At 42.2% G+C, this 23,553-nt stretch overlaps 1 long non-coding RNA gene across 1 annotated transcript; it reads left to right on the forward strand.

Moving 5' to 3' along the window:
* The first annotated feature begins 233 nt into the window (after positions 1-233).
* Positions 234-20,193, forward strand: LOC309841369. The gene is made up of 3 exons (XR_014299090.1): positions 234-339; positions 18,741-18,864; positions 19,979-20,193. It is a non-coding gene; the product is annotated as an uncharacterized lncRNA (long non-coding RNA).
* Positions 20,194-23,553: the final 3,360 nt, after the last annotated feature.

Raw genomic sequence — 23,553 nt, forward strand, 5'->3', positions numbered from 1 at the left:
ACTCAGACTGAGAGATACATGCAGTGAATGAACGCTTTCCTACAGCATTGCTAGGGCGTTGACAAGTCGCCACCGGTGGGGTGCATGGTCCACACTGGCACCAGGAAACCCAAGGGTTCCGGCAGCTCTCACCACAGTCAGTGTAACTGAGGAAGTTCTAGAACCTAGGTGAGGTTCCGTGGGCTGAGGTCCAGAGCCGATGACCAAGAAAGAATTCTTGAGACATCTGTGGTGCAAAGTGGTGGTTTATTAAAGCACAGGGGCAGGACCTCTGGGCGGGAAGAGCTGCTGCCCTGGGTTTTGAGGGATGGCAGGTTATGCACCCTGCGGTTGGGGAAGGTGAGGGAAAGGGAGGTTTCAATTGAGCCTTCATATGCTAAAGAGGCCCTACAAGGTGCCCGGATACCAAATAGTGGCTTGGTCAATGTTGTCTTTTAGCAAGCCATTAACATCAAGATAGTTGGGAGACTCCTATCTTGCAGGATGTGATCTCTGCAAGTTAACTATTTGTTTTCCCTTCATGGAGGTCAGGGGTACCTGAGGAATGTCACATTACCGAGGGGAGCGGGTGGAGAGGGGGTGCAAGTGCCAGCTTTTGCATTGTCCTCAGTCAGCCTCCTGCTCCCTCATCATAATCCTACTTGTTGACTTGGCGGTTGTGAAAGGAGAGAAGATAGTATCTGTTTCTGCCCCCCCCCTTGTTCTGACACAGAGTCCCCAAGCCCTTGAAATTTCATGAGTGATGGGACTGATTTCCTTCTAATAAGGCGACTCTCATTGGGCGACCTGATCACTTCAGCATAAAGGCTAAAGGACCAAGCCCTGATTAGGAGCTTGGAACCTCTGCTCTGACGCCCAATCTCCGGGAAGGGGAGAGGGGCTGGACACTGAGTTAATGATCGATCATCCTATATAATGAAGCCTCCATAAAATTGCTGCAAGGACAGAATTTCTGCAAGGAGAGATTGGTGCACCGGGAGGCTGGTGGATCCCGCTCCCTGTGGACAGAGGCTGCCGTAGCTTTTCTTGTGTAATAAACCAGCAAATGTACATAAGTAGTTCTGGGAAATAACCAAACCCACGGAGGAGTGTTCATGGCAACCTCCATTCTGTACCGTGTCATACAGACGCTCAGGTCACCTGGAGACCCTCTGTTTGCACCTGGCCTCTGCAGTAGGGAGCAGGGTCTTGTGCCTGAGCCCTTCCCTGTGGGATCTGACACTATCTCCACGTAGATAGATAGTGGCAGAATTCAGTTAAATTCTGTATTTATCACTTATAGGCATTTACACTACATGTCATGTTCTGTAACTAGTGGGTCCAGTTATAATGTTCATGTTTTTATTCACTCTGGTATTACTTCCTCTTTAAAGTTACTGAAGGAAGGGCTTAGAAATAATTAAACATACTATAATATACAATCAGAGAGTTTCAGTGAAACCCAGATGTAATCCTGTGAAATCATTAAAAATGTTCATCTTGAAAAATATTTAAGGTAGGAGGTACCTGTGGTATAAACCACTGATTAAAAAAAATAGGAATGAAACTATGCATCCAGTATGATCCCAAGTCTGTAAATAAAACAGATGTGACCCCAAAAAGACTGCAGGGAACTAGAGCAAGTTATTAACGATGATACAAGCTCAGAGTGGCGGTGCTCCTTTTCTTGTGGCACTGGGATACGTCGCCTTCAGAGAACAACGAAGAAGCTGTTCTCGCCGGTACATGGGCGCTGCGATTTCGGCGTTCAGCCGGCGCCCTCTCGAAGGCCCCCCGCCCCCGTCCATGTTCTCCTGGTTGCCGCACTTGCTGAACTCTGCAGGCGAGCGGATGCTCTGCAGGACACGGCAGGAGCGCTCCAGCGGCTGAGGACTGTTTGCCAGGGTCCGCGTTGTTTGCCAAGCTCGCGGAGGCCAGCTGCACTCATTACTGTTACCCTGTAGCTTAATTAACGTGCATGTAAGTAGTTAAAATAGGAGCAGGGAAACAAAGAAGCTGCTGGTTCTAAGAACCGACTTGGAGGTTTTTGAAAAGACTCCATCAAGTCCAGTCATTTAGGAGGAAGAAAGAAAGGCAGGAAGGGGGGAGGGGGGAGGGTTTGGCTTAGTATGTGGGAATAACAATGTAAGGGAATAGGGTGGGAGAAGGATTAAAATCTGCAAAGACTCCGCTGTTGGACTCCTTTTTAAGTGTGTTTAAGTTCTCCAATAACCTAAAGAAATGACACGAGAAAGAGTAAATGTTGTGCTGTTGGTGTGAGTTACTCAGGAAAAACCGTGAGTGACCCAGCCGGCCTCCCCAAGGACTAGGACCCAGGTTCTGTGCCAGATCGGTGAAAAATGTACATTTAGGGTTTTAATTTAAAAGAAAATGTTTAACATCTGTGTGTGTTTTTGCCTGTGAATCCCCGTCCCGGGATGAATACTGACAGAATAACAGGACGGCAGCCGAGTCGTGCTGTGAACATTTCAGCTGTGGTCTGGTTATGCTGGAGTGCGGAGATCACAGAGTGAGGTTTTGGGATCTTGGCTCTAATCCTAATTCTCTTCCCAAGTAGCTGTGGATTTTTGAGCATTGAGCACATCTCGTAACCCCATGACCTTAATTTCCTAATTCATAAATGAGAACTTTGGGGTTGAAAAGGAATTCAAAAGTCATTTGCACTGAAGTTACTCAAGGGCCACGAGTGGGGGATGGGCTACATGGGGACGGACGTTAAGGAGGACACTTGGGATGGGCACTGGGTGTTGTGTGTAAGTGATGAATCCCTGAATTCTACCCCTGAAACCGATGTTACTCTGTATTTGAACTAACTGGAATTTACATAAAAACTTTAAAAAATGTATAAAGTAACCACTAAGCTTACAAGTGGAAAAGGAATGTATTTCAATGATTTATGGTATGCAGTATCCAATTAAAACTAGGTTTTGGGGTGAGACTATGAGAAAACCAGGTATAAGTTTATCTGTATCACATCTTTCTGGCAAGGAGGGAAGGAGAAAATCACATTTATAGACTTAAATAAATACAATAAATTCGTATATCCAGTATTTATAGCCATTGTTTGGATTTCGGAAATGCATCTCTTTCTCTAAGTTAAGTCTGGTGTGAAGCTATTTTATTTATTGATTTTTTTTTAAGATTTTATTTAATTCGTCAGAGAGAGAGAACAAGAGAGTGAGGACACGCAGGGAGATCAGCAGACAGAGGCAGAAGCAGGCTCTTTGCTCTGCAGGGAGCCTGGTGTGGGGCTTAATCCCAGGACCCTGACCTGAGCGGAAGGCAGAGCTACCCAGGGGCCCCTAAGCTATTTTATTGTTAAATAACTCAACACAACTGAACTCCACGCAGATCTGCTTCTGAATTGCTTTGGTGCCCAGAAAAGTCTCTCAGTGGTAACTGGCGAAGAGAGTATCTATTTTGTCATTTACCCCCACTGAGCCCTACCCTAGGCTGTATGAATACTGAAGAGTTTGTGGGAACATGTTCCATAAAGTAGCAATTAATAACTATAAACTTGGCAAGGAAGCCAAGTGACCTCTGTCCATGGGCCCGCTGACCACAAGGGGCCCCGAGGGCCACAGCTAGGCTGCTGCGTGCTGCCGGATGGCATCGTCACAACAACACAGGATGAAAAACGTCCACCCTGAAGCAGTTCAAATGTCCTGGGAAAACACGTCCCAAATATCCTTGTCACCGAGTCATGCCCTATGGAAGAAGCCAATCAGAAGGCTGTCTGTCGACAGCTGGGCTCATACTTGAAACTGAAGAGCCCCAAAAACACGGTGCTTTGAAGTCAGCTCCAAATCCCTAACATGTGACCCAGTGTAAGTGTTGTGTGCGAGCGGGAACAGAGCGATGGGTGCTTCACTCGAGCATTTCACCCTTTGATTCTCATGGAACGTCTGTCTGCTTGGTCAGCTTTCGTGTTCTGTATTTTAAGAGCTGGCAGCCACAGTGGGAAGAACCTATGCAGAGGGTTTGAGTCACGTTCCTTATTTTTTGTTGTGTTACTTTGGATAAGTCACTTGATCTATTAGAATCCCAATTGCTTATTAGGAAAATTGGGATTTTAGTATGTATTTTGTCTGCATTCTTGCATGATCAGAGGAATCAAACGGATAATATATGTGAAACTGCTTTGTAAACTCTAACTTGTACACTTTGTTTTCCATACTCTGAGTATTCAGTATTAATGAGTATTCAGCTCTGAATAATTTGTGTCTATTGCTTATTCCCAATACAAACTGTAACCTGCAGGACACCTTACACATCTTGCTATCTTTCAGAGAAGAAACTTAGTTTCTTTTTATTTGTGTATTCGTGTGCTTGTTTATGTGCTCAAGGTCATGCATACCATGAACCCACCAAGCAGTAGGAGAACTGAAGCATAAGCCATTACTCCCGCTCCCTCCTCCACACTCAGGCTTAACACTTTCCTGAAGCTGCTGATCCTCATTCTTTCTCTTTATTCTTAATAGCATTTTATTGTGCACATATTTCTTAGGAGTATGTTGTTTCAGCTTTTTACTTTTTTTTTTTTTTTTTTTTTAGAAAGAGAGAGTGTGTGCACACAAGTGTAAATCAGGGGTTGGAGGCAGATGGAGAGAGAGAATCCCAAGCAGACTCCGTGTTCAGCACAGAGCCCCACTCGGGGCTCAATCACAAAACTCTGGGATCATGACTTCAGCTGGAATCTAGAGTCAGACACTTAACCACTTAACCATCGGAGCCATCCAGATACCCCAGCTGCTGTTACTCTTTTAACAGTATATCCTGCTGTATGGAATGTGTTAGAATTTGCTCAAAAACCTGTAGGACTTCATCTGAAGTTATGATCATTAAGACAGCGCAGGGACAGAGAAGTTGACCAACAGGATGGAATTGAGAGTTTTCATCAGATTTATGTGAAACTAGAATTCAGGGTCTTCATTTATAAGCAGGTTGAACCACATGTCCTCTGAGCTCCCAGCAGGTGGAGTGACACGATACTGACCGGTGCACTCATGAGACTCATGCCTCACATTCGCCGTTTTTTTATTATAAAAATGTATCTGTCTTTCAGAGTCTAATTGGTTGTGGTGGAGGTGGTTGTTTGAACACCTTCAGTGAGCTGCGTGCGTATCATTCATGTATCTGTCCCAGTTGGAGTTCACCAGACTGTGCGCCCTGCACAACCAATGGGTTCAGACCATTTCATTTCTCCCCGCCTCCGGCACCAGAGTTCCTCTGTCCCCATCAGCGGTCAGTCACCACTCCACTCCCGGAGACTGCGGATTTGCTTTCTGTCTCTTAAAGATGTGGCTTTTCTGGAAATCGGACATAAGAGGAATCACACATAAATAGTCTTTTGCATCTGGCTCTTCAGCTAGTGCAGTGTCTTTGAGGTGCTTCCCTGTGTGGGTGTGTTCTCGGCAATTTGTTCCTTTTTCCTGATAAAGTAGTATGCAGTTCACAGGCACCCCACATTCCCTTCCCCGGCAGACGGACATCTGGGTGTTTCCAGTTTGGGACTATGCTAAACAATACTGCCATAAATATTGGCAAAGAAGTATTTCAGAGGACATGTATTTTCCTTTGTTTTGTGCAGATACCTAGGAGTTGAACTGCTAACTCATATGGTAAAGTTTTGTTTACTTTTTGAAGAAATGCATACTGTTTTCAAAAGCAGGTGTGACAGCGATGTTCCCCACAATGGCATGAAGGTTCCTGTTGTCCATTGTCTCTTTTGTGCATCTGATTGTAGCCATTCCTGTGAATGTGACGTTGCAGCACTTTGTGTCTTCATTTGCATTTTCCCAATGACTGTGATGTTGAATATCTTCTAATGAGCTTACTAGTTATTTGTGTGGCTTCTTTCTAAAATGTCTTCCAAATCTTTTGCCAATTAGTAGAAATTTCTAATTGCTTTAATTGGGTTGTTGGTGGTACTCAGTTCAAGCATTCTACATGTATTATCGATACAAACCCTTTATCAATCATATCATTTGCAAACATAGTCTCCAAATTTTTAGCTCATCTTGTCATTTTCTTAATGGGCTCTCTTAAAGAGAACAAGGTTTTCACTTTGATAACATCCAATTTATTAGTTGTTGGCTTTTCTGGATCATACTATTAGTGTGATGCCTAAGAAATCTCTGCTGATCTCAAGGTCTCCTTGGCCTCTCCTACGCTTTCTTGTGAAAGTTTTATTGCTTTAATGTTTACATTTGGATGCTGATCATTTTTTTAAAAAGGATTTTACTTATTTAGAGAGAGAGGAGGTAAAAGGTGCAAGTGGGAGGAGGAGCAGAGGGAGAGAGAGAATCCTCAGCAGGCTCACGCCCAGCACGGAGCCCGGCCGTGACCCTGAGGTCTTCACCTGAGCCAAAATCAAGAGTCAGACGCTCAACCAACTGAGCCACCCAGGCTCCCCTGGGTGATGACCAATGTTGAGTTAATTTTTGTATATGGCATCAGGTAAAAAAATCAAAGCTAGCTTTTTTCTTTTTAAACATAAGATACCCAGTTTGTCAAGTAATGTTTGTTGAAAAGACAAGCCTCTTTCCATTGAATCTCCTTGGGAACGTCACTGAAAAGGAAATAACCATAAAGACAAATGCTATTTCTGGACTTTCTATTCCATTCTGTTGACATAAATGTGTATCCTAATGTCAATACTCTAAGTCTCGACAACTTGTGTAAGTGTAAGTCTTCCAAATTTTTTTCTTAAAGATTTTATTTATTTATTTGACAGAGAGAGATCACAAGTAGGCATAGAGGCAGGAAGAGAGAGAGAGAGAGGAGGAAGCAGGCTCCCTGCTGAGCAGAGAGCCCGATGTGGGACTCGATCCCAGGACCCTGAGATCATGACCTGAGCCGAAGGCAGCGGCTTAACCCACTGAGCCACCCAGGCGCCCCAAGTCTTCCAAATTTTTAATGTTCTGTATTGTTTTGGCTTATATGGGTTCTCTGAACTTCTATGTAACTTTTTTTTTAAAGATTTTATTTTATTTATTTGACAGAGAGAGATCACAAGTAGGCAGAGAGGCAGAGAGAGAGAGGAGGAAGCAGGCTCCCTGCCAAGCAGAGAGCCTGATGCAGGACTTGATCCCAGGACCCTGAGATCACGACCTGAGCCGAAGGCAGCAGCTTAACCCACTGAGCCACCCAGGCAGCCTTCTATGTAACTTTTAAAATCACATTCTGAATTTAATTTTTAAAATCCTATTTCTTTAGATATGCCCTAATTTCTTTTTACCTTACTTTGTTGTTTTTAATATATAGGTTTTGCACATCTTTTGTTAATTTATCCTAAATAATTTATTCTTTTTGATGATACTGTGCATGAAATTGTTTTCTTAATTTCATTTATGGATTGTTCATTTCTAGTATATAGAAGTGCAATTTATTTTTGCATATTTATTTTTGCATATATCCCCCAAATTGTATTTTTAGGTTTTATTTAAATTCCAGTTGGCTGACACACCATGTAATATCAGTTTCAGGTGTACAGTACAGCGGTTCAGCACGTGCCGACCTCACCAGTGCTCCTCGCAACTGGTGCCTCCTTCGTCCCCATCACCTCTGTCCCCCACCCATCTCTCTTTTTTTCCTGTAGTTCAGAGTCCATTTCTTGGTTCGATCTCTTTTTTTCCCTTTGCTCATTAGTTTTGGTTCTTAAATCCCCCTGTAAGTGACATCATATGGTGTTGGTCTTTCTCTGACTGACTTATTTCACTCAGCCTCATACTCTAGCTCCCTCCAAGTCATTGCAAATGGCAAGATTTCATTCTTTATTACGACAGAGTACCGAGTCTTTTTTTCCCCTCAGATTTAGGATTATGGTTAGGGTTAGAGTGAGGGCCAGAGTAAGGTTTAAGATTAGGGTTAGGAACAGGGTGAGGGTATGTGCCTATTACTCTGCAGTTCAGAAACCTCTCTTATAGGGATAAGCTAGAGTTAGGGTTGAGGTTATGATTAGGGTTAGAGGTTAGTCATTAGTGGTTAGAGGTTAGGGTTAGGGTTTGGATAGAGTTGGGGTATGGGTGGAGTTGATGGGTTAATGGATTGGGGGTAGGCTTGAGATCTAGGCTGGTGTTAAGGTTATGGCTTGTGCTTGTCAACCTCCAGCTTGACACCCTCTCTAGAGATTAAAACCTCAGACCTTTTTGTGGTGGGAACAGGTGTAGCAGCATCTACTGAGCCGAGTCAAGGAGGGCTTTTGGGCTCTCAGTACTCTTGAAACAGATATTCTTTTGGTGTTTCTGTTTGAGGTCTACCTTCACACCCATTTTCAATAATAATACCATTTCTTTTTAAAATTTCTATCTTAATTTTAGTTAGTTTATAGGCAGTGTAAAATTAGTTTGTAGCATACAATACAGTGATTCAGTCTCCCATACAACATCTGGTCCTCATACTGACTAGTGCCCTCCTTAATCCCTGTCCTGTTTTCCCCATCCCCAGGCACCCTTTTCCCCTCTGGTCACCCTGAATATATTCTCTGTAGTTAAGCTCTGTTTCTTAGTTTGCCTCTCTGTTTCTTCTCTTTATTCATTTGTTTTGTTCCTTAAATTTCACGTATAAGTGAAATCATATGGTACCTGTCTTTCTCTGACTGATTTATTTCACTAGAATAACCCCCTCTAGTTCTATCCATATCATTGAAAATGGCAAGATCTCATTCTTTTCATGACTGAGTAATATTCCTGTGTGTGTGTGTGTGTGTGTGTGTGTGTGTGTGTGTGTGTGTACACCATGTCTTTATCCATTTTTCAGTCCACGGACACTTGGACAGTTTCCATGATTTGGTTATTCCAGATAATGCTGCTATAGAGATTGGGATCCATATAACCCTCTGAATTAGTGTTTTTCTATTCTCTGGGTAAATACCTAGTAGTACAATGGTTGGGTCATAGGGCAGCTCTATGTTCAACTTTTTGAGGAACCTCCATCCTGTTTTCCACAGTGGCTGCACCAGCTTGCATTCCCACCAGCAGTGTAGATGGCTCCCCTTTCTCCGCATCCTCGCCAGCATCTGTTGTTTCTTGTGTTGTTGATTTTAGCCATTCTGACTGGTGTGAGGTGATATCGCATTGTAGTTTTGATTTGCATTTCCCTAATCATGAGTGATGTTGAGCATCTTTTCATGTGTCTGTTGCCATCTGGATGTCTTCTTTGGAGAAATGTCTGTTCATACCTACCTTCTATTTGTTAATTGGATTATTTGTTTTTTGGGTGTTGAGAGTTAGAAGTTCCTCTCATACTTTGGATACTGATCCTTTCTTTATCAGACGTCATTTGCAAATATCTGCTCCCATCCGTAGGCTGCCTTTCAGCTTTGTTGACTGTTTGCTTCTCTGTGCGGAAGCTTTTAATTTCAATGAAGCCCCAATTGTTTATTTTTGCTTTTATTTCGCTGCATCAGGAGACATGTACAGGAAGAAGTTGCTATGGTCATGTCAAAAGTTACTGCCTGTGTTCTCTTCTAGGATTTTATGGTTTCAGGTCTCTCCTTTAGGTCTTAAATACATTTTGACTCTATTTTTGTGTGTGGTGTAAGAAAGCGATTCAGTTTCATTCTTCCGCAGGTTCCTAACCCACTTCTCCTCTCCATCTCCCCATGTTCTCTGTGTTCTGCTTATGCTCCACAAGTAGGTGAAACCATATGATAGTTGACTCTCTCTGCTTGACTTATTCCACTCCAACACTTGTTTCCTGTCTTGTTGATTTTGGCCATTCTGACTGGTGCAAGGTGGTATCTCAATGTGGTTTTGAAGAAATCAATGAATTTAACTAAAAAATAATTAGAAATAATAAGAGTGCTCAGTAAGCTGGACAGTTAGTAAAGAGTCAGGAAACTCTGAGTCTCTGGCAGTTTGTCGTAGCTCCTCAGAAATCATAAAGGGACTAAGTTCATTAATAACGCGGGAACAATAAGGAAAAACATACATGTATCTGCATATGTATGTAATGATTAGAAATAAATCTCAGCAAGATACGAATTCTTTATGAAGAAAATTAAAATGCTGCACTAGAAGAAGTAAAATAGGAAATGACTAAGAAAGCTAATAAACTTTTGAATAGGAGGAATAAAAAGAGGCTAATGGTCTAGATGTTAAAATGCATTTGAATGTAATGTGAGTTAAACAGATATCTCTAGCCACATTTAATATTTCATGCATTTATTTATTGAACTAAGACAGAAGCACCCCCAAGTATGCACATGAGTTAAGAATTTGAAAAAGGTGGTAAAATTAGGAGAGTAAAATTAGATTCTCCATAAATGTTGTGGGGCCTTTCTGTTTAGAACTTTATGTCTGAGAGTCCAAATGGGTTTGAGATGTGAACAGATATTTCACACAAGAGAAAAAGTAAATGTATCAAAAAGTATACAGTGAAGTATTCTCAGTAGTTACCAACACTTTTCATTAATAGGAAGATTCCACTTATCGTTTATCACCTGTCAGTTGAGCAAAACCACAAACACGTAACACTGTACATGCGTGACCGTGTGCGTGCAAACTGCAAAGAACTGAGAGAAACCGAGCATTATTATAGACTCAGTGGCAGCAAACTGTACAGACCATTTGTAAACAATTTACATGTCGAGGAGTCATTTAGAAATGAACTCCCTTACAAGTTATCTTGGGCAACAGGCTGATTGTTATGAATAAGGCACTCAATGTGTTTCTTCATATCTATCACATATTAGAAAATAATATCTAAAAGTCTCTTTACACACTATGACAGTAACAAACTGCTATTACAGTCCTACATCTGCGGTACCTAGCACCCAAGACATTGTAAGGACTTAATAAATATTTTTGAATGAAGGGAGTACATGGTTCACATCTCTTCAATAAACTAATATACAGATACTTAAAAGATAATAGTTGAAAAACCTAAAAAGCAACATGAATCTGTCTTGTAATAAGTAAACAGAATATAAATTTTTATCAGCTTCTTTGTTTATTGAGGTGAAACTAAGTAAATTATATATGTACAAACACACACAAATAATGAAAGAAACTGTTAATGTAAGCTTCTCTGTTTAAGGATGGAGCCAAGTTATTCATCATGAAACTTGGAGAAGTCACCACTAAAACGAGGCTCAGTTTCCTTTATCTGTTATCCTTTATCTGTTTCCTTTATCTGTATCTTTATACTGTTATCTGTATGAGTTTATAGTTACATAGTCACATAACAAGAGGTGAGTCAGATAATATAAATAAAACCATTTTACAAATTACAAAGATCTTCATAAATGTTAAACAGTAATTTTTATGATTCACCATGAGTTGTGGTCTCCACTGATTATTGTATTTGTATGTTGTGAGTGAGTGACTGTTTCATCTTTGGCATAATGATTTCCCCAGAAAAATATCAATTTCAAATCTGGGCCAAAGTTTAATCATATATATGTGATTATAATATACCAAATATATAGGAAAAATAGCAAACCGTTTTAGGGAAAACCCGGTGACTACTCAAATGAAACAATCCAGTGTCTCATAATCTTCATGTCATTAAATTCTCATTTCCAGTATTATCTTAGAAACCATAGTTTATGATAAAATATCTTGGGTGTGGCTCTGGTGACTATATTATTGGGGAAATTAGATTCTACTAGATATATGCTTTGGTTATTAAGCAATGTTTTAGACATTGGTTGAGTTTTTCCCATTTGTTCTGTGCACTAGGCCCTGAGATACTGAACACGATGGTACTGGGTTAGTATATTTTACATTCATTTTTCTAGTTGTCATTTTGAATGGTGACAGTTCATAGAATTAATGCTAATTAGGCAGTTACGACATACTAAACACTTCTGTAAACAGTAAGGATAGGGCATGAACCAAACCAAAAAAAATTAAATTAAATTAAAAAGTTTCTACAAATAACAAATCTATATCTGAATAGACTTAATTTTAGCAAATCTATTCAAAACCAGAGACGACAAAATGAAAGGAAACTCTGGAGCTTCTACTTAAGTTTATGAATACAGACAGAAATAAATTGTTCAGCAGGTGGCTCTCTCCCCCAGATTATTACAGTTTTCACTTGGCATTGTTTTTTACGATAGGAATGTCACTCTCAGCCATGTCCCCACAGCTTGCTCCCCTCTTGTCTGCGTGTGTGACAGAGCGCGCAGCCCTGGTCTGTGCTCGGCAGCATCTCTTTGTAGAATAAGTCTGCTGTCATTTACTTGACCCTCCTGCCACTTCCAAATGATGAGAACTGAAATTTGATCACAGACACCGCCCTTGAGGGAGCAATCTCTGCATTCAAGGACTCAGGAATGGTTTCTTACAGGGTGGCTCTCTTTCCTGGTAGCATTTACACCGTCATTGTTCTCTGTCTGAACTGAAACCATAGAGTCAATTTAAAGAATCTGGATGACAGTTAGGATCCACTGGCAAGTAATCAGAGTACTTTTAGGTCAGATGAAATCGTACTTAAAATACACAGATGTGGGACACCTGGGTGGCTCAGTGTGTTGAGCCTCTGTCTTCGGCTCAGGTCATGATCTCAGGGTCCTGGGATCGAGCCCCACATCAGGCTCTCTGCTCAGCAGCAAGCCTGCTTTCCCTGTTTCTCTCTGCCTGCCTCTCTGCCTACTTGTGATCTCTGTCTGTCAAATAAATAAACAAAATCTATTTTTAAAAAACACACAGATGCTCCTCTCCTCAGAAATTTCCATTATGTATCTGATGTATCACGTTGCCTGATAAAGATATGACCATATCTGTATGAATAACTCTATGAATGGTTTCTTCTGAGAGCTTATGTGGATACTCTTTTAGCAGTCAGTTTCACTAGAATGAGATTTCTTCTCCAGTTCTTACACTATAACTACAGACTAGCCTACAGCCCTGAGAAGGATACATTCTGGGAGCTCTAGAAATAACAAAGGAGGCACACTCTGTTTATTTTGTATCCAGGAGCTCTTCACATTAATAGCAGGACTGGAAACACTGTAGCTATTTTATTTTTCTCAGAATAATGCCTCTACTCTCAGGGGATTTAGATGATGAGTAGCTCTTGGGAATTGCAAATCTTCAGGGCTGGTCTAATACATTCTATATTTTTGCAACCACTGCAAAGTTTAGACTTTTAGTTCGCAAAGATACCACTCAGTGACCTTATCAGCTAAGTTTCCTTTGTAGACCATATACTGTCATTCGGACGGAGGAATGTTCCATTAAGATTTGTAAAATCTCCACTTTTTTTAAATTCAGGAGGCTTTTTTTCATCATGAGACGTGTATTCTTTAATCTTCATCCTCTTTCCCCCACCCTCACCACTGCTGACCATTAGTGTGTTCTCCACAGTTAAGAATCCGTTCCTTGGTTTGTATCTCTCTCTCTCTTTTTCCTTTTGCTCATGTGTTCTTTAAATGCCACAAATGAATGAGATCATATGGCATTTGTCTTTCTCTGCCTGACTTATTTCATTCAGCATCATACTCTCTAACTCCATCCACGTCATTGCAAATGGCAAGATTTCATTCTTTTTATGGTTGAGTTATTTTCCATTGTGTATATAGACCACATATTCTTTATCCATTCATCTATTAATACATACTTGGGCTGTTTCCCTATTTTCACTATTGTAAATAATGCTGCTAGAAACATTGGGGTGCATGTATCCCTCTGAATTGGTGTTCTCGTATTTTTTTTTATAAATACCGGTAGTGTAATTACTGGGTTGTAGGTAGCTCTATTTTTAATTTTTTGAGGAGACTCTGTACTGTTTTCCAGAGTGGCTGCACCAGTATGCATTCCCATCAACAGTGTAAAAAGATTCCCCTTTTTCCCATACTTACCAACATCTGCTCTTCCTTATGTTGTTGATTTTAGCCATTCAGATACGTCACTGTGGCTTTGATTCTCATTTCCCTGATGATGAGTGGTGCCAACCATCTTTTCATGAGCCTATTGGCCATTCTGTAGTCTTCTTTGGAGAAATGTCTGTTGACATCTTCCTTGCATTTTTTATTGGATTATTTGGGTTGGGTTTTGTTTGTTTGTTTGTTTGGTTGGTTGGTTGGTTGGTTTTGTTATATAAGACCTTTATATATTTTGGATACTGACCCTTTATCAGATATATCACTTGCAAATATCTCCCATTCAGTAGGTTGCCTTTTAGTTTTGTTGATGGTTTCCTTTGCTCTGCAGAAGCTTTTAATTTTGATATTAATCCCAATAATTTGTTTTGCTTTTATTTCTTTCACCTCAGGCAATATATCTGGGGAGGGGAGGATGCTATAGCTGATTTCAGAGAGTTTATTACTTGTGTTCTCTTCTAAGATCTTTATGGTTTCAGGTCTCACATTTAGGTCTTTAACCCATTTTGAGGCTTTTTTGTGTGTGTCTGGTGTAAGAGAGCATTTCATTCTTCTCAGTTTCATTCTTCTGCATGTGGCTGTCCAGTTTTCCCAAAACCATTTGTTAAAGAGACTGTCTTTTTGCCAACAGACAAAAAAAAAAAAAAAAAAAAAAGCAGTCTTTCCTGCTCTATCAAAGAGTAATTGACCATACATACAATTGTGGGTTTACTTCTGGGTTTCTGTTCTAGTCCATTGATCTTTGTGTCTTTTTATGCTACTGGCATAAAATTACACTGGGATAAGTTACAAAGTGGTAGTCATTTAATTTGTAATTTAGCTTGAAGTCTGGAATTGTGATGCCTCCAGTTTTGTTTTTCTTTTTCAAGGTTTTTTTTTGGCTATTTGAGGTCTTTTGTCCTTCCATACAAATTTTAGGGTTATTTTTTCTAGTTCTGTGAAAAATGCTGTTGGTATTTTGATAGGGATTGCATTAAATGTGTAAGATTGCTTTGGGTAGTGTTGCTTTGGTAGAGACACTAACAGTATTTGTTCTTCCAATCCATGAGCAATGCTGTCCCACTTCTTTGTGTCATCTTCAATTTCTTTCATCAGTGTTATGGTTTTCAGAGTATAGGTTTTTCATCTCTTTGGTTAGATTTACTCTTAGTTATCTTATTGTTTTGGGTGCAAACATAAATGGGATTATTTCTTAACTTCACCTTCTACTGCTTCATTATTAGCGTATAGGAATACAACAGATTTCTTTTTTTAAAAAGATTTTATTTACTTATTTGAGAGAGAGGGAATGAGAAAGAGAGAGCATGAGAAGCATGAGAAGGGGGAGGATCAGAGGAAGAATTACACTCCCCACTGAGCAGGGAGCCCGATGCAGGACTCGATCCTGGGACTCCAGGATCACAACTCAAGCCAAAGGCAGTTGCTCAACCAACTGAGCCACCCAGGTGCCCACAACGGATTTCTTAAAAAGAGTTTTCTCTCTAACAAGATAGATAGCTTCTGGAATGTAACTCAGAATAGAAAATAAGGTAAGTACTTTGAATTAGATTAATTTTGAATTCTTAGTTCTTTTTCACCCCAGGAAATGAGGTGATCACCTTCTTATGTCATTTGGCATTATCTGGTTGGCATTATCTGTTGGAAAATCACATACCTTTCATCCTAGTAATTCTAATAATAGGTCTATTTCCAAAGGAAATTCTATCACATATGCAAGAAGATGTTTCCAAGAATGTTGATAGTATCACTTTCTTATCAGGAAAATGATGAAAAACCAAGCCCAAAAGTCTATCGACAGAAGAAGAAATAAATGAGCTGTGGTTTATTTGCCAATGAAATACTGTATAATAGCAAAAATTAATGATCTACAGTTGCATATAACAACATAGATGCATCTTAGAAAGATGGTATTGAGTGAAAAACACATTTCTGCAGGCTTCATATAGTATGAGACCATATTTTATAAAGCTCAAACACAAAGCTAAACAGTTCATTATTTAAGCACATATATGTGCATAATAAAAATATAAAGGATAAAAGTGATAGAATGATTAACTGAATTTCAGAAGGCATCCCCACAGCAGAGGAGACAAGAGGTCGGATGAGGGGGTCACGTGAGCAGGTCAGTATTAGCAGGGATCCAGGACCTGGTTCACGCTGTGGCCTGTGATAGGTTCTCTCATGCTTTGTTTTGCATATTTATCCTTTAATGTGTATCAAATCCTGTATTAAAAAGAAGGAAAAAATAAATACACATAATTTTAAAGTATGATAAAAATTTGATTAAATACTATGGATCGTCCAGTAAATATTATAGTCCTCTAGTCATTTAGAAGTAAAGAAATAGTCTTTTCATTCACTTCTTTATTTATTCTTCACTTACTGTGAAATGCAATGAGTCAGGCACCGTGCTAAGTATTAGGGTTTCAAAGGCAGTCAGTGTCCTTGAATAGCTCATCGTCTGGTGAAAGAAGTTCAACAACATGATTGCAGTTCTCCATCAATAAGAAAAATAAATAAAATGTAGCCAAAAATGTTTAGAACACAGGCACCTGGGTGGCTCAGTCGTTATGCGTCTGCCTTCAGCTCAGAGTCCTGGGATCGAGCCCCACGTCGGGCTCCCTGCTCAGCGAGGAGTCTGGTTGTCTCTCTGCCCCTACTCCTGCTAATGCTGTCTCTCTCGCTCAAATAAACAAAATCTATTTTTTTAAAAGTGCTCAGAACATAGTAGGTGCTTGAAACTATTAACTCTAATTCTTATTATTGCCATTACTGTTGCTATTTGAGCCAGGAAGCCATAGCGTTGAGGACACAGGGGCTGAGGACTTGATACTCTTCAAGAAGTACATGTTCTCGGGGCGCCTGGGTGGCTCAGCGGGTTAAAGCCTCTGCCTTCGGCTCAGGTCATGATCCCAGGGTCCTGGGATTGACCCCCACAACGGGCTCTTTGCTCAGCAGGGAGTCTGCTTCCTCCTCTCTCTCTCTCTGCCTGCCTCTCTGCCTGTCTGTGATCTCTGTCTGTCAAATAAATAAATAAAATCTTTGAAAAAAAAAAAAAGTACCTGTTCTCTCTTCCTACCCCCGTGTGTATATAAGAATGGGTGTCTCTGTTCACATGGCGCCTCTGGGTAAGCAGGACCTGGAAGGTAAGAGAACAAAGCAAACCAAATACCATTTAATCTAAGCTCTACACCACACCGCCTGTTCTTTTAATATTTACTCTCTTTATAAATGTTTGCCCTTCGTGTTGGTCTGATCATTCTAAGAATGCAATTTCCTCACAGGGTTCTACTTATCTTAGGAAAGCAAAACTAGAAATAGCTTATGGGCCACAGTGGAGAACAGAAACACAACACATCATGCCAGAGACGCTCACGTCGGCCTCGGAGTCACTCGGCTTGGACACCCAGTGGCCTCCCCCCGCGCCCTGGGGTGGAGGGGCCCCGTCAGGTGAAGGGTCCAGTGCACACGTCAGCTGACGGAGTTTCATCCGGGATCAGAACTGTGAGTACAAACACAGTCGGCTAAGTAACAAGTCTGAAGTGAGGGAGCAGTTGAACTTCTGAGAGAAAGTCACACGTTTTTGTCCATCCGTAAGCAGAATCATCATCACGCGTCAACAGACGGTAAAGCCTCTCATGGTCACAGTTCTCTTCAGGTCTTCATGGGCGACAATAGCGAAAGCCTGGAACCGCATAAAACCAAGAGTTTCGAGGTGAGAGGCCCACGCAAGCCACACGGGTTTCACATCAGATCTACAACTTAGTCATGCTTGTCACCACGAAGTCCGAAAATATCTCCACCAAAGGAGGAATTTAAGAAGAGAAGCAAACATGGCCCGTGGCAGTGGTGTGCTCCCTCAACAGCTCTGTGGGCACAGGCACGCCGCCCCCCGCATCCTCATGGCGCACTGAGGGCCGGTCAGACGAGCGGCCCAGCCAGCGGCGGAGAGCAGCGGGGTCTGTCTCCCTGCGAACCTCTGCTCTGGCCCCGCCACAAGGGCTCTGTCCTCTTGCTGGACTCGGGGGACCGGATGGCCCTCATTTATTCTCCCTCCTCTTCTCTGCTCTCTACAAACAGCCGAAACCAACAGGGAAATGATGCCTCCAGCGTTCACATGTATCAACAGCAAAACACAGGCTACCGCGGCCCATTGAGAGCCTCCTGATGTTAACTGAAAATGGCAGAAAACACGCAGAACGGTGAGGCAGACAGGCAAGACGGTCGCCCCCCTGAGCGGGGTCAGCAGGTCAAATACAGACGTCCGGTCAAACCTGAAATAGCGAATGCTGTTTAGTAGCAGTATGGCCCGTGCGATATTTGGGATATACTCATATTAAACTATTCGTTGTTACTTATCGGAAATTCCAGTTTAACTGGACATCCACTATTTTGTCTGCTAACTTGGCAACACTACTAATGGTGGATTTCAGCAGTTCTAACAGCAGCGTCTGGCCAAACTGCAAACAGAAGTCCCAGGACCACCGCACACTCACCAAATGACAATGCACTCACCAAAACTGGTGGCGCACACTGTCCATGGTGTAGACGACCCTCTCTGACACAATCCAGTTTCACAGAATATAGAATTAATTCAGTTAGAAAATATGCTGCAGCTTTGAAGTGTACAGCATAAACTTGCATGTTAAAATTACCTCGTCGTTTCTATTACTAATATATTCGGATAACTTTTCCTTTTTGTTGTTTAAAGTTTTTATTTTGCAAACCTAACAGACAATTGCATTCCATTATTTTAAAAGCTAGGGAAGACAAACAAGCCAGAAAATAAAACCACAGAGGATACCCTTTTCCCACCAACCTAGAGAAATCTTGATCATATCAGATGACTTTTCAACATATAAGTTCATGCCATTATTAAGTGCTTTCTCATTCATGTATTCATTCTTAGATAAGACTTTACCCACATGGAGCTTGCCTTCCAGCAGAAGGAGACAGAAAACAAACTTACAAATAAAATGAGATACATCACAAAATGAGCGAAAGAGAGACCGTCAAGCCAAGCAGGAGAGAAAGTGAGTGTTGCCCATCAGGGGAGACTGGTATTTGTGCAGAATGGTAAGGGGAGCGCTCCCTGGTAGGGTGAGCCCAGACGGGGGCAGGGAGTTGGTGTTGGACGCAGTCCCGAAAATGACGGGGTTTTCCACCAGGGGAACACGGAAGCTCCTGGAAGGTTAAGTCTCCACGGCCCCGCCCGTTTTCAGAGCCGCGGGTGGCCGGGATGGGGCAGTGAGGGCGTGAGAAGTGCCCAGGAGTGCGGGTGCTCTGAAGGAGCAGCTCCCGAGCCTGGCTTCTCGCCCCCCACCCCCCCACTCTCTGAGCCGCCCCACGTCGCCCAGCCGCGGTGGCTTGTAAGACGGGGAGCCGATCTCTACGTCCTCCGTGCAGACACACCAGGTCGTCATTTCTCCTGTGTCGCGTCCCCTCCACGTTGGCCGAGGGGCTGCCCGTGAGATGGTCGCCCTCCTGAGAACCTAGTGGGCAGTGGGGGTACGAGCCCCCTCTGCTTTCTCATGCCCCGTTAGTCCGGCAGAGATCCCTTCCGTTCTTCAGGAACCACCGCCAGAGTTTCTTCTCTTCGCAGCTTCAGTGAGGACCGATTCACCTGCCATAGAACTCCCTCTTTTCGGTGCACAGATCAGTGGGTTTGAGGGGCATCTTAGAACGAGGCAACTAAGGCAGAGCCTGTGCCCACCTGTCAGGAAGCCCGAGGGTCACCTCTGGCCACTCTTCCCATTGGGACCCTCAGAGGAAGAACTCGCCTGTTCCCAAATTTGCAGCCCGAGTACGACAAGGACGCTGAATCCTTAAACTCGGGTAATCAGACGTCCGAGGTCACCCACAGGCAAGGGAACAAACCATGATTCAGACTCACGAAGACTTAGTTCGCTGAAATTATCATTTCTGTAAAACCATGTATGTTTATTTTAATCTTGAAAGTAACTGAAAGGAGTCAGACGTGAAAAGTGAGGGGACAGGTTGTAAAAAGCTAGCTCCTCTGGAACAGGAAAACACAGTGACTGAAATTTGGATCCAGTGTTTTGTCAGCCCGTCCCAGACCTTTCGTCAGCATTGCCCTTCGGGACAGACGTACAGCAAAGACACGATGCTCTTTGCATTGTTTTTCAGGTTAAGCCCAGCGCAGGGCCCGTACTCACGACCCCCTGAGATCAAGATCTGAGCCCAGACAAGAACCGGACACTTACCGGATGGAGTCAGTCAGGTGTCCCATTATGGAAATGACAAGCCTGTTCCATGCACATGTGGGTCATGCAGTGAATCATGACGGATCTCAGCGGTACCTTCAAGGGGGTCATCAAATCCGCACGATGAGTGACTTGACTTTCTGTGTTCTTCTCACGGACATCTCCTGCCTCCAAAACAGGAGGCAAGACTCTTTGGGCAACTTCAGAGCAAAGGCAAAGTTTCTTTTGTGTCTTTTCTCGTCTACCCCTGCGGCACGTGTCTCCTCCTGCCCGTTGGTTAAGTAAGTTCAAATCTGCCTGATGCAATTGAGAAGCATTCTTTCTAAAATCCGTACATTACTAGATTATTACAAGAACTGGTCAATTTAGAAATGAATGTGTTCAGTGCAGCATCACAGACATTGTGTTATAGAAAAAATATAAAATCAGCTTACCCATAATCCCAGTACCCAAAAGTATTGCTATTTGTAGTTTGGGATATCTCCCTCCTCTTTTGTATAATTCACACATATAAAATGGAAGGGTACTGCATGTATCTTTTTCAACTTTCTATTCTTTATGGTGTCTGGGTGGCTCAGTGGGTTAAGCGTCTGCCTTCAGCTCAGGTCATGATCTCAGAGTCCTGGGATCGAGCCCCACATCGGGCTCCCAGCTCCATGGGGAGTCTGCTTCTCCCTTTCCCTCCCCCTCTCATGCCCAATCTTTCTCTTTCTCTCTGTCAAATAAACAAAAATCCTTAAAAATAAATAAACTTTCTATTCTTTAGAGATATACCATGAACATTTTAATCCACTATATGGCATAATATTTTATCATATAAACAGATCGTAATTCATTTGATCATTACCTCTTGTTGGACTCCAGGTTACTTAAGTGATCTTGTATTATAAGTGATACTGAAGTAAACACCATCTTCAAGAAATCATGCACATATCTCAATTACAGCTTCCTAAAAATGAAGGAAATGGAGTTACTGGGTCAAAGGCATGACTGTCTCTGTGATTCCTGCGACTGTCACCATGTTGGTGTAATACCTGCTGACCCACAAAGTTCACCAGATACCAGCCTCATGTCATCTTCACAGCACTGGGCTTTATAATTATTTTAAGCTTTATACCAAATTTAGAAAGAAAAATCTGGTAACATCACTTTAAATATTATTTCAATTATTGGTGAATTAGAATTATATCTTTTAATATTCTTATAGTGAAGTACTCAAAGATATTTTTCTTTACCTGGAAGACTACATTACCTGTCTGCCTTAGTTTTTGTTATAATTTGTCCTTATAGGCAGAAATGTTTGATTTTATGTAGTTGACACAATTTTTTAAATATTTCTCCATTATCTCAAGGGCCCTTCCCCATCCCACATCAGACTGGCAGACACGGTCGCGCTCCCTGGGTTATTCTGAGCCCACATCAGTACTTAGTTTACACACTCCAGACCCATACGGAATATGTAAGGGCAAAGCTTTCTGCTCCAACAGCTGTAACTGTCTTAAGTTCTCATTATATTTTCTTAAACAAATTTGTCATCTATTTTGAATTACACATTGTCTAAAATCCAAAACATACCGTTTAGAAGGCACCATCATATCCTACCTCAGAAATGACTCTAACCCTGAGAGCTTTTGGAGACATGTTATCTCCAACTGAGCAGCCTTGCATTGCGTTTGTTTCATCTTTGTGAAGTTTGTTTCTTTGTGAGAAGAAACCACCCCACCAAGTTAATGCAAGGAGCATCTTGTGGTCCGACGGTCCCTGGACATGGGCAACGTTGCACCTGGTGTCAGCAGGGACCCACTCCACACAGACATGAAGAGTCTGGGGAGGAAGATGCTAGAAGATCTTGGAGAAAAGGCCGAGGCAAATGCAGCAATCAGCGGACCATGTACGTGCTGCCATCAGACATGAGGTCCCTGCTCATCCCTCCTCTCCCGGAGAAGGTGTCACACCAGCCTCCGGCCAGATTTACGAGATGCTCTGACAGGCCCTCTGCTCATTGCAACAGGTTCCTGTCACGGATGAACCCCCACAGTCACGCTTTGGGGTGCACTGCTGAGATCAGAGCAAAGTAAGTGACAGCTCCAAGGACAAGAGAGAAAAGCAACACAGTCAGGTGAACCCTGAAAACCATCAGGGCAAATCAGCCTGGGCCAATGACGGTGCAGACGGGGAATCTGGGGTGGAACCTTCCAGGACCCAAACCTGAGACACCAGCGTATGGCTGGGACCCCTCATGTGGTGGAAAGGCATTCTTTCTCAGTAAGAACCCCTGGCTACTGATCCAGTCCGCTGCCCGTGTGTTGCCTCTCACGGCCTCTGGTGCGGACTGAATGAAGGCTGTGCATGTGCCTGTTTTCACGAGGACTGACAAATATTCATGGAGAATCAGAAGGTTCTTTTTATGTCAGTCTCCATGTTCATGTCTTCTTCATCTTCCAAAACCCTGCCTACTTTACTGCTCTCTACCAAAATCCCTCAAACCACTTTCACTGAAACAATGCCACCTCTTTTGGGGTTATGCTTTTGAACTAGTTGAGCCTTGTGGCTAATATTTTTTCTTTTTCAACAAAAAAAAAAAAAATTGGGGGCACTGACTTTATGCACTTCATAGCTGAGTGTCATCCAGCCTCCCCATGGGAGCGCACCACACAGAGCTGTTGTTCACCATGTCAGCTGGTCGTTTTATGACTAAAACCCCAAGGTTACACAATGACAAGAGATCAGAAAGCTGTGATAATAGTTCATTGAGTTCTCTTTTAAAAATGGAACAAGTATTTCTTTAGCCCTGAAAATGAAGTGGCATATTCAAAAAACATTCAGATGAAAACTGAAGTATTCAGTCATTAAAATTATGTCTTTACAAGCGAAAACATCTGGATAGCTGCTGTTGATGCATTATTTTGTTCCAAACTTGAGCATCACATGGGAGTCGCCACATTTCATATTGGTATGCACGTCACACTTTCTGCAAGAGAAAGCCATGCAGAAGTCTGTAATTCGGTTTGTCTAAGCTCTTCAGTGCACTTTTACTTTACAGGCTCCCTGGGTCCATCACAAGCTCGCTGCTTTGCTTATAATCTAACGGTTGGGGCGTTGCTTGATGAAGTCACATATATGCACGTGAGAATGCCTTCGTCAGTTATTTCATTGTCCCATTCATCTCTAAATCCTTACATGTTAATATCGCATTGTTTTAGTAACCATCTAATGTATCAAATATTTCCACATTTAAATACATTTACAAAATTTTATTAGCTATCCTTATTTGCTTATTCTTCAAACTTCAAAATTTTTAAAGATTTTATTTATTTATTCAAGAGAGAGAGTGTATGAGAGAGAGCGAGAGCAGAAAGAGGGGGGAAGGGGACGCCTGGGTGGCTCAGTTGGTTAAGCAGCTGCCTTCGGCTCAGGTCATGATCCCAGCGTCTTGGGATCGAGTCCCACATCGGGCTCCTTGCTCCGCAGGGAGCCTGCTTCTCCCTCTGACTCTGC

Source organism: Mustela nivalis (assembly GCF_964662115.1).
Source record: "Mustela nivalis genome assembly, chromosome: 9".
In the NCBI taxonomy this organism is placed as follows: domain Eukaryota; kingdom Metazoa; phylum Chordata; class Mammalia; order Carnivora; family Mustelidae; genus Mustela; species Mustela nivalis.